Source organism: Arachis ipaensis, chromosome B8 (assembly GCF_059453495.1).
Source record: "Arachis ipaensis isolate K30076 ecotype BB chromosome B8, ASM5945349v1, whole genome shotgun sequence".
NCBI classification, from domain to species: domain Eukaryota; kingdom Viridiplantae; phylum Streptophyta; class Magnoliopsida; order Fabales; family Fabaceae; genus Arachis; species Arachis ipaensis.
The window spans coordinates 101,334,707-101,343,489 of NC_142443.1; the positions used below are offsets into that span (position 1 = coordinate 101,334,707).

The 8,783-nt window shown below is 40.0% G+C and overlaps 1 non-coding gene across 1 annotated transcript; it reads right to left on the reverse strand.

Annotated features, from left to right (window-relative positions):
* Positions 1 to 5,857: 5,857 nt before the first annotated feature.
* Positions 5,858 to 5,965, reverse strand: LOC148549026 (small nucleolar RNA R71). Its single transcript, XR_015897676.1, has one exon. It is a non-coding gene; the product is annotated as a small nucleolar RNA R71 (small nucleolar RNA).
* Between the last annotated feature and the right edge of the window lie 2,818 nt (positions 5,966 to 8,783).

Consider the following 8,783-nt stretch of genomic DNA (forward strand, 5'->3'; position numbering starts at 1 on the left):
GAGAGAGTAAGCCGTGAGTGAGAGGAATCAGAAACCATGGAACCTTACCCTTTTTTGAGTTCGATTTCTTATGATTCGTAACTCCGATAAAAACTGTAATCCAATAAAATTGAAACGCAATATTACTGTAAAGGCTCAATATTAAATAGATAATAAAGGAAATCAGATCTGTAACGTCTTACTTTTGGTACGATCATGACGTGCTTAAAGTTAGGATGTTACATAACCGACGCCGAGCTCGCCTAATACGTGAAATAGTCTTTTCAATCTCAGGATCAAATGCGACTAAGCTCGGAGCCGGTAATAAATGCGTCATTCAATGAAAGAAACATTGAGCTCGTGGTAATAAAATATACTAAGAAAAAAATAAATAATAATTATTACTAATAAATAGAAAACACACCAATAAAAATAAAAAAATGCACTTATGTAAATATAAAAATATTTACACCAACCAATAATTTAGCACACATATGCAACTCTCCGGCAACGGTGCCAAAAATTGATGGGTGAAAAAATTCTGGTTAAGAATTTCTTATAAAAATAGTGTTGGAAGTACAGTTCTTAACCGACGAAGATTCAACTATCAATTTAAAAGTGTGTCACAATTAAGAATAATAACCGGGAGTAGAATCTCGGGTCGTTTCCCAAAGAGTTGACATAATGATGCAAATTATTGATCAGGATTTTTCTGAGTAATTTTAGAATTGGAGAACGGAAAATTAAATGGCTAGGAATTAAAGCAACAAATAATAGCAAGAGGTGTTATGTATTTGAAATTAAAAAACCTTAGTTAGGAGAGATAATTGGAGTTTCTATCCTTGTTGTCTTTCCCAAGTGTAATAGTAAAGGTTTATTGCTTCCACTCAGTTATCCTCTCGCAGTTGCAGGAAAGTTAAGTGGGTATCACTAACTCTAGCTCACAAGTCCTAGTCACTTCACGGGGAAGGACTAGAGTTGGTGAAAATTGAGTTAGCCAGTAATTTTCAATTACAGATTACACTTGAGTATCACAATTCAAGGGTTTTCAATTAATCAATTCCTAAGCCAAGTTGGGAGCTCTACTCCATTAACATGAATGCCATTTTCAATAACATATAATGGGAGTAATTAAAAGACATGGTGATTATAATAAATTAATAAAATTAAAATTGGCACTGACAATTAATTAACAAAGATTAAACAAGCAATAAAATTAAACATAAAAATAATTCAATGCATTAATTGAATTGAAGGGTGACAAGATCCAAACATGAAGAAAATAATCAAATAGAAAAGAGTAATAAGAAAATTAGAAAAGCAAACTAGAAGGGAATTGACTTCAATGGAAGGTAGTAGTAGCTCTCTCTAGATCCAATTCAAAGCAAAACTAAGAACATCAAACCCTAGAGAAAGGTATGTGTTTCTCTCCCCAGAATTCAAAACTAAAACTAAGACTAAGTGAAAGTGAAAGTGTGTTTAGTCTCAGCTTGCCCCCTGCCTCTAGTCTGTATTTTTGGGCTTGAAACTGGGTCCAAATCAGCCCAGAAATCGCCCCCAGTGAGTTCTGTTAAGTGCAGCACGTGACGCTCTCTCACGCGTACGCGTCGTTGAACTCCTGCGCTGGTCACGCGTACGCGTCAGTCACACATACACGTCGCTGTAAGATGCTCCAAGTCACGCGCACGCGTCAGCCATGCATGCGCATCGCTCCTCGCTTCTCAGCTCCTTAGTTTCTTGTGTTCCTTCCACTTTAACATGCTTCCTCTTCATCCTTTGAGCCATTCATGCCCTGTAAACCTGAAAACACCTCACAAACACATCACGGCATCGAATGGTAATAAAAGGGAATGAAAAATTGGCAATTTTAAGGCCTAGGAAATATGGTTTCAACCATATCACAAAATTAGGAAGGAAATGAAAAACATGCATTTTAAATGGACAAGTGTGAGATTAGTTAACGCAAACCCACTCATTTTAGTCCAAAATATATCATAAAATAGTGGCATATCAAGTAACTTGCTCTTCCCTAGTTTTCTCCTCCTCATCAGAAGATGAGTATTCATCAGAACTCATGAATTGTAAGAGTGCATGCAGGGGGACCTCTATGGTGCCGACATGAGCCGTGGCTTCCTTTAATTCTTGGATAGGAACTTCATCAGTGGGTGTTGAATAGTCAATAGGAACACCCTTACTAGCGTTCAACTCCACCTCTTGTGGCCTTTTGGGCGCTGAACGCTTAGTGGGGACATTTTCACTGGCGTTTAACGCCAGCTTCTCTGCCAATTTGGGCATTGAACGCCTAGGAGAGACCTCCTTCCTGGCGTTCAACGCCAGCTCTTGTGCCAGTTTGGTCGTTAAATGCCCAGGAGGGACCTCCTTCCTTGCGTTCAATGCCATTAAAGGTGTAGCATTAGGCGTTGAATACCCATTATGGAGCTCATCATTGGCGTTTAACGCTAGAGTACTCCTTTTAGATTTGGCCTCTACTTCAGTAGTGATGGCCTTGCACTGTTCTCTTGGGTTTACTTCAGTGTTACTAGGAAGAGTGTTAGGAAGAGTCTCAGAGATTTTCTTGCTCAGTTGACCAACTTGTACCTCTAAATTTCTGATGGAGGACCTTGGTTCAGTTATGAAACTATGAGTGGTCTTAGAAAGGTTGGAGACTATAGTGACTAAGTCAGAAAGGCTCTGCTTAGGAGTCTCCATATGTTCTCGAGAAGATGGGAATGGTGGTCTGTTATTGAACCTATTCTGGTTTCTTCCACCTTGATTATTATGGAAGCCTTGCTGAGGCTTCTGTTGATCCTTCCATGAAAGGTTAAGATGGTTCTTCCATGAGGGATTGTAGGTGTTTCCATAGGGTTCTCCTATGTAATTCACTTATTCCATCATGGGTTGGTCAGGATCATAAGCTTCTACTTCAGAGGAAGCTTCTTGTGTGCTGCCAGCTATAGCTTGTATTCCAGTCAAATGCTGAGAGATCATATTGACTTGTTGGGTCAAGATCTTGTTCTGAGCCAATATGGCATTCAAAGTGTCTACCTCAAGAACTCCTTTATTCTGAGCTACCCCATTATTCACAGGGCTTCTCCTAGAAGTTTACATGAATTGGTTGTTTGCAACCATCTCAATGAGTTCGCTTGCTTCTGCAGGCATTTTCTTCAAGTGGAGTGATCCACCTACAGAGTTGTCCAATGATATTTTGGACATATCAAAGAGACCATCATAGAAGATGCCTAAGATAGACCATTCTGAGAGCATGTCAGAACGACATCTCCTGATCAGTTGCTTTATCTTTCCCAATCTTCATAGAGGGATTCACCTTCTTTTTGTCTAAAGGTTTGAACTTCCACCTGATTTTGCTCATCTTCTGAGGTGGAAAGAACTTGGCCAAGAAAGCATTGACCAATTTTTTCCAAGAGTCTAGGATTTTTTTAGGTTGAGAGTCCAACCATATCCTAGCTCTGTCTCTAACCGCAAAAGGAAAGAGCATAAGTCTGTAGACCTCAAGATCCACTCCATTGGTCTTAACAGTGTCACAGATTTGCAAGAATTCATATAGAAACTAATGTGGATCTTCCAGTGGAAGTCCATGGAACTTGCAATTCTGTTGCATTAGAGAGACTAACTGAGACTTAAGCTCAAAGTTGTTTGCTCTAATGGCAGGTATGGAGATACTTCTTCTATAGAAATCAGAAGTTGGTATAGTCTAGTCACTGATCGTGCCTCAAGGGTGTATTGGTAAAGATTTTCCTCAATAAAACTGCGTTGCAAGTATAGCTCTATGATAAACCACTATTTTATGGTTTATATTGTGTTTAATTGTGTGGTTTTATCATGATCCTTACCCACTTATTCATTAAATTAGCATGCATTTAGATTTCCTTCCTAAATTTATTACATGTTTGAAAACTGCTTCCTAGAGACTTTAATTATTTATTTTTAATTCTCCTTTATTCCATTCGATGCCGTGATCTGTGTGTTAAGTGTTTCAGACTTTATAGGGCATGAATGAGTTGGAGATTGGAAAGGAAGCTAGCAAAAAAATGGAAGAAACACAAGAATTTGAGGAGATAACCAGCGAGAAGTGACTCGGTCGCATGGCTCACGCGGCCGCGCGAATTGGAAAAGTTCTGGCGACGCGGTAGCATGGACGACGCGAACGCGTAGCGAGGAAAAACGCGAATGACACGTCCGCATGGATGACGCGATCGCGTGACATGTGCGATCTGTATAATCTGCAGAATTCGTTGGGGGCGATTTTGGGCCCTATTTCGACCCAGTTTTCGGCCCAAAACAGCAGACTAGAGTCAGAGAACATGCAGAAACAATTAAGACATTCATTCAGAGACAGTTTCAGATCTAGTTTTACTCTCTTAGGTTTTTCTCTCTAGGTTTTAGAATTTTAATTTTCAATTGGTCTTAGCATTGGAACATTGAGAAGAAATTATTTCCTCATCAAGACTTCATCATTCTAGTTTGTTTTCTTAACTTGGCTTCATTCTTCTATGTTCCTTGTTTTGTTCAATTTTGTTATTTGAATACTTTTATGATTAATTAATGCAATGATTATTTCTTTTTAATTCAATTTCAATTCCAATAATCATGTCTTCTTTTAATTCCCTTTCATATGTTATGGATTCTTTATTTACAATGTGTGAGTAGTTTCCTTACTTGATGGGGAGTTGATTAAAAGGAATTCTTGAGTTGGAAGGATTGAAAGAAAAAATTTGTAATTGGGTTAAATGTTGGATTGCTATCCTGTCACCAACGCCAATCCCTTTGAACTAAGTGGGTTGCAACTTGTGAACAGATCTGGCATTCTAGCTTGTTTGACTTTTCCTTACTTGGTAAAGGATAACCAGACAGAACAACCATTAATTATAAATTAATCTTACATTCACTCCACCAATAATAGAAATTCCAACCAATCAACTCCCAGTCAAGGTTTTTATTCACATTATTTAACTTTCCTCAATTTACATCCCAATTTACTTAGCTCAACTTCTTGGAACATCTGATTAATAAGATAGCACACTTTTCTGCAACTCGTTGGGAGACGACCTGGGACTTAAAACTCCCAGTAATTTTTAATTTAATTCTCTGTGACATATTTCTAAATTGATAGGCAGATTTTTGGTGAGTTAAGAACTATACTTGCAACGTAACCATTTTAATAATTTTTAATTCACCAGCTTCTGCGTCTCATCAATTTTTGGCGCCGTTGCCGGGGAGTTGCAATAGAGTGCTAATTTTATTAATTAGAATTTATTTATCTGCATTTTATTTTATTTTGCTACTATGAGCTGCATGTTTCTTCCGTCAAATGACGCGTTCACTTCCTGATCCGCGCTTGCTAATATTCGATCCTGAAATTGAAAGGACAATTTCACGAATAAGGCGAGAACAGCGTCGGTTAGCCCGCTCTGAGGGCGGATCTGAAAGTGAATCTGAGGAAGAAACCAGCCCCCGTTCTACTGATTCGGTTGTTTTACGTGCAGAAAACATGGCAGCTAGGAGAGTTACCATCCAGGAGGAAGGATCCCCTAATTTTACAATGCAACCGTTTCAAGCGCATCATCCGGCGGTAGCTACAGATTTTGAAATAAAGCCCGCACTGCTAAATTTGATGCCTAGGTTTCATGGCCTACTTGCTCAAGAGCCTATCAAGCACTTGAGAGATTTTCAGGCAGCCTGTTCTACTGTCAGGCGTGATGGCACTGATGAAACTTCAATACTGCTGAAAGCTTTTCCATTTTCTCTTGAGGGAAAAGCAAGAGAGTGGTACTACACTCAACCTCTAGCAAATGTATCCAACTGGGATACACTCAGAAAGGAGTTTCTGGAGAAATTCTTCCCATCTGAAGTCACTGATAAGCTAAGGAAGGATATCTCCACAATTGTTCAGGATGATAATGAGACTCTCTTTGAATACTGGGAGCGCTTCAATAATCTTCTGGAAGCATGCCCCCACCACATGATTGACAAGATCGTGCTACTCAGCTATATCACACAGGGTATGAGGCCCCAAGTTAAGACCATACTGGAAAGTGCCAGCAATGGGTCTATGAAGAAGTACAAGACCACTAATGAAGCTTGGCAATTGATCAGTGATTTAGCTGAATCCACTAGGAACCACAGACAGAAGCAAGGCCGTTCAAAAGCTGTTGCAGAAGTATCTTCTAGCAGCGAGACTGCTGCTCTACGTGAAGGCATCTGTGAAATGACCAACTTGCTAAAGCAAATACAGTTGAATCAACAAGCTCAGCAAGCTCAACCTCCTCCACCACAGCAAAACCAACAACTAGTCCCACAAAGAATTTGTGGAATCTGTGCTGATTACAGCCATTACACTGATGAATGCCCGCAGCTCCAACAAGAAGACAACATGGTGGCATCCACTCACAACTTCTATGACCGCCCCAACCAAGGGTACAATCAAAGTGGAAATAATAACCATGGATGGCAGGACAATTCAAACCAGAATTGGAGGGACAACAATAATAGAGGAGGCAGAGATAATCAGGGAAATCAGAGGTGGAACAATAACAATAACAGGCAGCAAAATCAACCTTACAGAGCACCTCACATGAGGCAGAACCAAGGACCACAGAACAATCAGCAGCAGACCTCTCAATTTACCCATTCTTCTTCACCTTCTACTGAAGACCTACTGCAATCTTTTGAGAAAAGACAATAGGCCATGGAAAGTAACATCATGAATAGTATTAATGCCAGTCTGAATGGTCTCACCTCTACTATGCAAGCTTTTATGACACAGTTTGTACCAGCACAAAATTCCAATAACCAACCTTCAAGCACCACTGGAATCCCCTCTCAACCATTACCCAACCCAAAGGGAGGCATTAATGCCATCACCCTGAGGTCCGGAACCACACTGCAGGAGAGGAATCAGGAGGAACCAAGCTCACCAGAATATTCCTCAGCTGAAGAGGTGGTAGAAATCGAAGATGTTGAAGAGGAAGAGGATATACAGGACATAGCTTCAGAAGAAATAGCTCAACCACAGGAGGAAGCACCAAAAGGCGCAGGCACCACAGAAAACACTACTCCCGTTCCATTTCCACAACTTGCAAGGAAGCCCAGGAAGCAGCTGGACCCCGATCCTAAAATGGTAGAGATATTCAAAAAGGTTGAGGTAACTGTTCCCCTTTTTTATGTTATTCAACAGGTACCTAAATATGCAAAGTTTCTAAAAGACTTATGTATCCATAAAGACAAAATTAATGAATTAGAAACTATTCCTTTAGGTAGTTCTATATCTGCTTTAATGGGAGGATTACCTGAAAAATGTAGTAATCCAGGTCCTTGCATAGTTAGTTGTACTATTGGTGGTGTAGTAATTTATGATTGCATGTGTGATTTAGGAGCATGTGTCAGTATAATGCCTTTGTCTATATATGATGTTTTGAGGCTCCTTCCCTTAAAAAGGTCGGCAGCTCGTTTTGTGTTAGCAGATAAAAGCATTATTACAGTGGCTGGAGTTGCTGAAGATGTTTTGGTGAACATTAAAGGGCTCACATTTCCCACTGATTTTTATATCTTGGAGATGCCCCACAATGATTCAAATAAGCCATCATCAATCCTACTTAGAAGACCATTCCTGAAGACATCAAAATTCAAATTGGATGCTTTTTCAGGAACATACTCCTTTGAAATAGATGGCCGCATAGTAATCTTCAATATGAATGGAGTCATTGACAATCCCCCAGAAAATCGTTCTATCTTCCAGTGTGATGTCATAGACGAAAGTGTGGCTGAAATTCAAGAGGAAGAGTTTGAAGAGAGGCACACTGGAGAAGGTCCCAGTGTGGGGACCCTCTTAACTGACAGTGAGGGCACTTCGCCATTTTCACAAGCCCCAGATAATCCAGAGCCTGCCCATGATCAAAAGTTAGAATTAAAACCTCTCCCCCCACATCTCAAATATGCTTATCTTGAGGATGAGCAGAAGCTTCCGGTTATTATTGCAAGGGAACTGACTTCTCAACAAGAAGAGAAGTTACTTGATGTACTGAGGAAGCATAAGAAGGCAATTGGGTGGAGTTTGGCAGACATAGTGGGAATCAACCCTCAAGTATGCGAGCATAGAATATTTCTCGAAGAGGGAGCAAGACCTGTCCATCAACCCCAGAGAAGATTGAATCCCACCATCTTGGAAGTTGTCAAAAAGGAAGTGACCAGACTATTGGAAGCAGGTATCATATATCCCATTTCAGACAGTGAATGGGTAAGCCCAGTACAAGTGGTGCCCAAGAAATCTGGAGTCACTACAGTGAAGAGTGAGCATGGAGAGCTCCTAGCAACTAGAGTTCAGAATGCTTGGAGAGTCTGCATTGATTACAGGCGTCTCAACCAAGCTACCCGTAAGGATCACTACCCACTTCCATTCATTGATCAAATGCTGGATCGCCCGTCAGGTAAATCACATTATTGCTTTTTAGATGGTTACACAGGTTATTTCCAAATTCATATAGCTCCTGAGGATCAGGAAAAGACTACTTTTACATGTCCTTTTGGGACCTATGCTTATAAAAAATGCCCTTTGGCTTGTGCAATGCACCAGCTACCTTCCAAAGGTGCATGATGAGTCTTTTCTTTGATCTTATCGAGGACTGTATGGAAGTTTTTATGGAGGATTTTAGCATTTATGGTGATTCTTTTAGCCTTTGCTTAGATGGATTATCTCGAGTATTAGATAGATGTGTTAACACAAATCTTGTATTGAATTTCGAAAAATGCCACTTTATGGTAAAACAAGGGATTGTATTAGGACATAT